Below are 7,415 nucleotides of genomic sequence, written 5' to 3'. Positions count from 1 at the left end.
CCAAAACGTGACATTTGGATTACTTTTTTTAATAGAGGTGCCAACTTTTTAATTTGCTAAGTAAGTATGTTGGAAAGGAAAACACTATCATTTCATAAAATTCATTTCATATTTTGACACCAAAAGCAGATTAGACATAATTAGACAATTTTAATATCTCAATATTAACTTTCATGTGTGGGTCAATGGGCTAAATATCATTAGAGGAAAAAAAATTACCTTATTTGCTTTATCTGCTAATATAATATCTCTCAATTAAAATATGAAATATATTTATCATTGTAAAAGTAAAATGCCTTACTAATTATTCATGATTATAATAGCTATTAATTTGTATAAAAAATTAATAACTTTCTAATAGGTAACTGTAATAGAGTTTGACTACTAACACAAATATTAAGAGAAAGTGCATTTCCTAGATAACTTAGGAAGAATGTTATATTTTTTTCAAATGCACACAGGTTTATAAAAATTTAAATAATAATACAGGACAGAATAATGATGATTAGGTTTATTGTAATTATAACCTTTATATAATTGTTCGCTATACTACTGAAAAAACTTTTCCTTAAATTATATTCTGCTCTTCACAAAAAGTTAGTGATGTTATTAAATGTGCTTCCTTCATATCTCATATAGCAGATATTTAGATGAGCAGAAACTACAAGAAATCTTATTTTTTAAGGTTGGCAGCATTTAGGATTATAGATGAATTGAACTAGGTTTCTGCTTTACCTGGTTCCTGGATCTCAAACAATGATCATCACAGGGAATCTTACTGAAGAAATATTTATAGCATGGAAAAATCAGGAAAGAAAACTGTCATATAATTGTCATTGGTAGTGGAACAAACATGAAGATGCCATGAATGATTTAGAAAATACAAACATGTCTGGTTTACACCATTCATATGTGTGGTCAGAAAATAATTCTAGGACAGAATAATATAGCAGAATAAACAGTGATCAGCCGAAAGATGGTGAATCACTCTGATCAGTCTTCTCTACCCAGACAGGAACTCCTTGATGCTTAAAAGATTTGAGAATTGCCGGGTACTTATGCATGGTATACAAACAAGATGGAATAACAGCTAATACATGCACACACACAAAAAAGGCCACTTGGCAAAGGATGTCTTAACCTTTTCCTGACAGCAGTGCCAACACAACAGGATTTACGGCCACCACGGTACCTATGGGATGGAGTCTGTGTGCTGAGACCTGCTGAAGAAGTAGCAACCACAGAGTTCCCTAGAGAGGACAACCGTTCCTGCACGGTACCTTCTCGAAAGATCCCCCAATAATGCCATGCCAGGTGTGCCTAAAATGAGAACAAGAATGCAAAAGGAAATTCTGAAATGGTTTTGTTATCTGGAGATCTACTTACTTTGTCCCACTGACACACTTCCACATCCAGATTTTAAGGACAGTTTTCTCTCAAGTGATTAAGGGAAACAGCAAGAACATGCAAAATATTAGAAATAATTTAAATGAAAGTAAAAATCTTAAATTAGCTTTTGGAAGTAGTCAGAAAATAACTTCTTCAAGTGTTTTTTTCATCCAATAATCATTTACTGAGTACCTATGCAGCACTGAATCTGGAACCATACTGCTTGGGTTCCAATTCCAGCTGGGTCGCTTGCTGGCTATACAACCTTGGATTAGTTATTTAAATGTCTCTAAGTTTTCTCATCTATAAAATGGAATTAATCATAATATCTACTTCATAAATGGGGTTAATCATAATACCCACTGGGTTTTTTGCTTTTTAAATTTTATTATTTAAAGAACAAAATAAAAGAGAATATATACATCCACCAAAGAGAAGTTCTCCATTAAATAGAAGAGAAATCAAACACTTTGTAATAAAGACCATCCAACTAAAAACAATATTAGATCAGTAAAACAACAATAGCAATTTGTGCTTTATTTCAATAGGTACTTCATTCATTATCTGCAGGACGGTGTAACCCACTTAAGATTCAGTGAGTTAATTTTTGTAAAGCACTGGGAATAATACCTAGCAGGTTACACACAGGATGTAGTGTTTGTTAAAATAAGATGTACCCGGCATAACCATGCCTGTTACACATGCACAAAGCAAACTTTGTGAGGTTATTTCAGTGGTGATTGTCATCACCATCAACCAAGTCTTCAAGTCCTAGAGTTGGAGAGGACATAATTCATTATTCCAAGTCAATTCGTTTTAGAGAAAGGAAAGCTTGATAATTTGGTGGCAGTGCTGCTATCAGCCATATCCCATATTGGCAGAATTAGCCAGAAAGTGTCTTGCTTCTTCAACCTCAGTTGAAATAAATGAATGGTGAATACATGTTGATTGAATTAAATTAGACTAAATAGAAGAGGAATCAATTACGAAGACAGAACCATGAGGTGCCATGGATGCTAATGGAAGAAAAAAAACATAGAAAAGGGGGCACGTGACAAGGTCATGCACTTCAGGAAAGTTATGAAGGACACATTTCTCTGGGGAAATATGAAAGCAAGGGGAAGGAAACATGGAGGGTGATACCTGGAGAGGTTAGAGGGGTTAAAAAAAAAAGTTTTCACTATATGGGAAACACACGTGATTACAAGGAGGCACTAGAGAAGGCGAGACTGAAAATGTATAGTAATTAGAGAGTCTAATTGGTGAAGGAGAATTCAGAGGAAGATAAAGGGGGATAAGATTAACAATACCGGCAGAGCAATTGTGAGGTGGAAAAATGTGAATGTGAGGGAGCTCAGGTCAGATGTCCTTGATGTTCGCGGTAAAGAAATAGGAATGAGGGTATAGAAGTTTCTTTGGAGACTTCAGGAAAATGGAAAAATTTAGAAATGCTACTATGGGGAATATGATGTGGCATTAACTAGACATGAATAAAAGGATATCCAATTAACCCTGGGCACCCAACTGAGATGCAACAGCAGGGATTTGTGGTGAACCCAAGTACAACCTCCAGGAATGACCCGCCTTCTGGAATGGTTAAAGATAGGGCATATGGAGATCACAGGCTTGGAAGAGCCAAGTCTGTAGAGGAGAGATTTTCACATGAAAGGATTTGTCCAGCCAACCCAGGCTGGAAACGAGGAAGTAAAGACAGAGGTGGGGAACAGGTGCAGATGGCGGAATTCCAGGGTGTAGTGAGGACATAGTGACGTGGTTGGCTTGGTGGGCACAAGGGGGAAAGACAGGGCATTGTTATCAGACGGGTATCTGGGGAGTGTGAGATCCTGGAGGTGGCAAAGAAAAAAGGGCCAAGAATCAAGCCTTGAAAAAAATGTGCACAGGGGCAGAAAGAAGAGACGCTAGAAGATAAGAGAGAATCATCAGAGAGGCAGCAAAACAAAAGAGGGTCATTTTACAGAGATCAAAGAGAGAGAGAATTTCAAGGAGAAAGAAGAGTTTACACAGCATATTTTTACATAATAATTCTAACAAATATACACTGCTGCAGAATAATGGTTATTGAATGGTAGTTACAAGCCAAGCACAGTGATAACGGTTTTAAAGGCATTGCCCTAGCAAAGTTTTCCAACACTCCAATGAGGCAAGTACTATTATCATTGATGCTTTACAGCTGAGGAGAATGAGCCATAGCTGTGTGAATAACTTATCCAAGGTCACACAGCATGAGCTCCTAACCTCGATCCTGAACCTCTTTTACCTTAATAACAACATTATGTCTGAAGCAGTTTCTATATTATTACCATCATTTTGCAAATGCTGTATCAAGCCCATGCATTATCTTCATTACCTTTCAGGCAAGTAACGGAGAATTCAAGGACTGAGACCAAGAAATTGTTGGATTTGTGCACTAGGAGATGGTTAGAACTGATGACAGAGCAGAGAGGGGGGATGTACAGAGCACGTTACTGGGAGACAAGGACTGAGCGGGGGTGAGGTGAGGGGGGTGAAAGAGGCACATAGCGTAGTTAGGATTATGAGGATTGGAGTTTGACACAAATGAGTTCAAATCCAGCCTGAGTCACTCAGTTGCGTGATCTTGGACAAGTTTTTCCATGTTAACTAAGTTTCCTTTTCTTTAGGTGTACAATGATCATACTTCATAGGGTAGTTCTGAGAATCAACACAATTCCTATACATATTTTTGCTGTTCTGGGCTCACAATACCCATTCAAAAACGTTTTTATTATGCATATTGCATATACACTATGCTTAACTGTACTGTAATCTCTTGATTTTCTTTTTAAGATTCTCTTCTACTTAGGTATTCATAATATAGCCATGTTTTGATGATTCTCTTACTACCTCTCTGCTCTCTGGTTTCTTGAATTAATATAGCGCATATTACATTTCTGAGAACTTTTGAATATATGTTTTTTTTCTCAGACAAAAGTTTGTGAGACAGGTACAGCAAATTCTGTTAGCTCCTCTAGGTAGGGAATGATGTATCCTGATCTTAAACAAATCTTCTGCTTTATACCATACACAGATAATCATTTGTCAAATAATTAACATAGAACACATTTAGTAAAACTATGCTCCTTGTAATGTGAACACTGTTTAGTGATTCAAAAAGTCAACTTAGGATTTTTACTGTCTTCATATCTCTGTATCATCATTAAGAGAACTTATTTTCATCTTTCCTAGAGGTGCAGAACACCAGTTACACTCCTCGTTACAGAGAGCATCTGACCTCTGTGAAGATAAATGTGTACAATATACATTTACATATACATTGTGTTCAAAAAGGACAAGTCCCTAGAACACTAAAATTACAGTAGGGAGATCAATTATACACATATCCCAGGGCAATATTTGGGATTAAGGAAACACTCAGAGTCACCAGTAATTTTTGGAGCTCAGCATCAACCTTCTAGATTGTGCCTCCAGATCAGAGAAGCATAAGTTTAGCTAGACATGGAGAAAACCAAAGATGACCTAGAAATTAAGCACATCTGTTATATTCATTGAGACATCAGAATTTAGCTTTTGGAACTAAAGGCTATGTTTTAGATAAACTCCATTTTTAAAGAAATCCTTATTAAGGACCTCTAAACACAGGACCAAATTCTGTCCTCAGATTCTTAAGCCAAACTGGGTCTGAAATCAATATAGGCACTGTTAGAAAGGATCTGAGGATTGAATCAGAGAATAGGATTTGGCACCTAGGACACAAACCACACTACTAATCCCGGAGAAAGGATTTGCCTATTTAAAGGATTATAAATTTTTGAAAAGCATATTCTGTTGATAATACTTTTCGTTTCCTGCAAATCAAATTACTGAGGGATATTTTCATTGTGACTAGAATTGGACAATGTTTTCATTGTTGTTTTCCGAGTATAAAAGGGTACCAAATTTCAAAGTAATTAGATGTGAAGTTTCATGGCCCCAAATGGCTACACATCTGAAGATTCGAGCAAATACATTAGAAATAATGCCTACTAGCAAACCAAAAGACACTTACATCTAAAAGAAAGTCTACTTGATTTGTGATACTGGCATTTATGAAAGTATGAAAGTATCTGCAGTTTTACATGACAGTGACAGCACAGAGAGATCTGGACGATGAAGGGCAAATCTAGCAGTCTTGCTTGGTGGGCTCTGTCACATGCTGGCTACTTCCCACCCTGGACTCATTTTACTCTAGTGAAAGAAACGTCTGTAAATCATGTTGAAAGATAGTGTTTTAGTAATAGGAAAATTCAATGGTTCTTGAACTTCCTTAATGGAATAAGCCTTCCAGAGGCTATTTGTCAGGCGCAGAAGAAAAAGAGAGAGAGAAAGCAAGCAAGAGAAACATTTGAGGTCATATAACACTTTGGTCTCTAATGTTCTCAGTGCCTCCCTCTGTGCACAGACCTCACTTTGAAGTTATCACGAGCCATAGGCCTAGAAAGTCCTCTCATTGGAGACCATGTGTAATGCTTTGTTCTAAAAGTCACCTAGAAGGTTTTCTCTAGAGTAGCAGTCATCGTCAGCATCAGCATCATATTTGACTTACAAAATAGCAATAAAGGTTTGGATCCTGTGGGCTTTTTCTTGTTCTGAATTTTCTGCTGTTGCTCAGACAATGGGCCAACCATTTCTGAGAAAGGAAAGGCAGGGTCGGGGTGGGGAAGGAGACTGCCAGAAGTCACAGCATAATGCTATTGGTCTGAACTCTCCCATGACGGAACCCTCACGGGAAAGACAATTATATGGGAAAGGATGATAATCTCATGGGGCAATAACCTTCCGAGAGATCCTGTTCCACTGTGTACAGGTTATTAATTTGATTACCTTTCAGAGAAGTAGCCATACTTCAGGAGCTCTCTCAGAACCTAGTCAATCCTTTCAAGGTTTGCCCATCTCTAATGAGTTGGGTCTTTTCAGCAATCATCTAACCACATGATTTCCTTAATTTTCAGCCGGTTGCATAACGACAAAGATAAATGTGGCTTTTTCCAGCTGCTTCTAAAGTAAGTTCAAGACTGAATTAATACGAATGGAAATACTTTTTGTTTGTGTAAAGGGTAGGGGAAAGAAACCACATGTGTGGGGTTTGCCGACACCTGCTAAAATGTACCCTATGTGTCCCACACTTGGGACCCAAGAGTGGCAAAGACAGCATAATCAGCTCCTAGAACCCCAAACTCCTAAGATGGTGAAACTCCATCAAATTCATTCAGCAGGAGCTAGAAAACTCCAAAATTACCAAAATAGACTTAGCTGTAAAAGAAATCTTTTGGGGGATTCTTGAATCCCATCACTTGTCCAGTGAAATATGACAACTATGTTATTTCTAAAAACAAGGGTTGCCATGTGTTGAAATATCTCCAATCTGTCAATTTATGTTCTCGTCAAGCTCTCATTTGTATTAGGAATATAATGGGTGTTGGGAGAGCTTGGGAGTCTGAGAACAGCAAAGATTTAATGACTGTAGAGGGAAAATATCCTACTTGGAATTGCATAGAAAAATGGGAGCTTCATACTGAGTGAGAATCTTGACCTAACTGAAAAAAAAGCGTTCCCTACTTGTTAAATTGACATTCTCACCATGTACCATTAACCCTTATTTGGGACACATTTGTAGTGAATAGATGCCCTCCAATTAAATGACACCTGTGTGGGACACTATAAATTGAAAATTAAAAACAAACACACAAAAGACTTGTTTTGTCACAGGACCCCGTAATTTAATGGGGGGAAATAGCTCCCACAGACCAAAGAATACAGAAGGTCTTGAAGATGGAAATACACAAGCGAGGGGCAAAGTCCCCGAAGGCTAAGTGAAAATGGAAAAGAAAGATGAGGTCAGTCAGGGATACTTTTTCCAGGGAAAGTTGAATTTTTAGGTAGATTTGAGAGGATAACATGGCTGGATGGATAGAAGAGAGGATATTCTAGTGGAAATGGAGGAAGTTAAGACCCTGAAGCTCAATCCATTTTATCTTTTTGTTCTATTC

This window comes from Balaenoptera acutorostrata, chromosome 3 (assembly GCF_949987535.1).
Source record: "Balaenoptera acutorostrata chromosome 3, mBalAcu1.1, whole genome shotgun sequence".
Taxonomy (NCBI): Eukaryota; Metazoa; Chordata; class Mammalia; order Artiodactyla; family Balaenopteridae; genus Balaenoptera; species Balaenoptera acutorostrata.
This window is presented reverse-complemented; position numbering follows the sequence as displayed.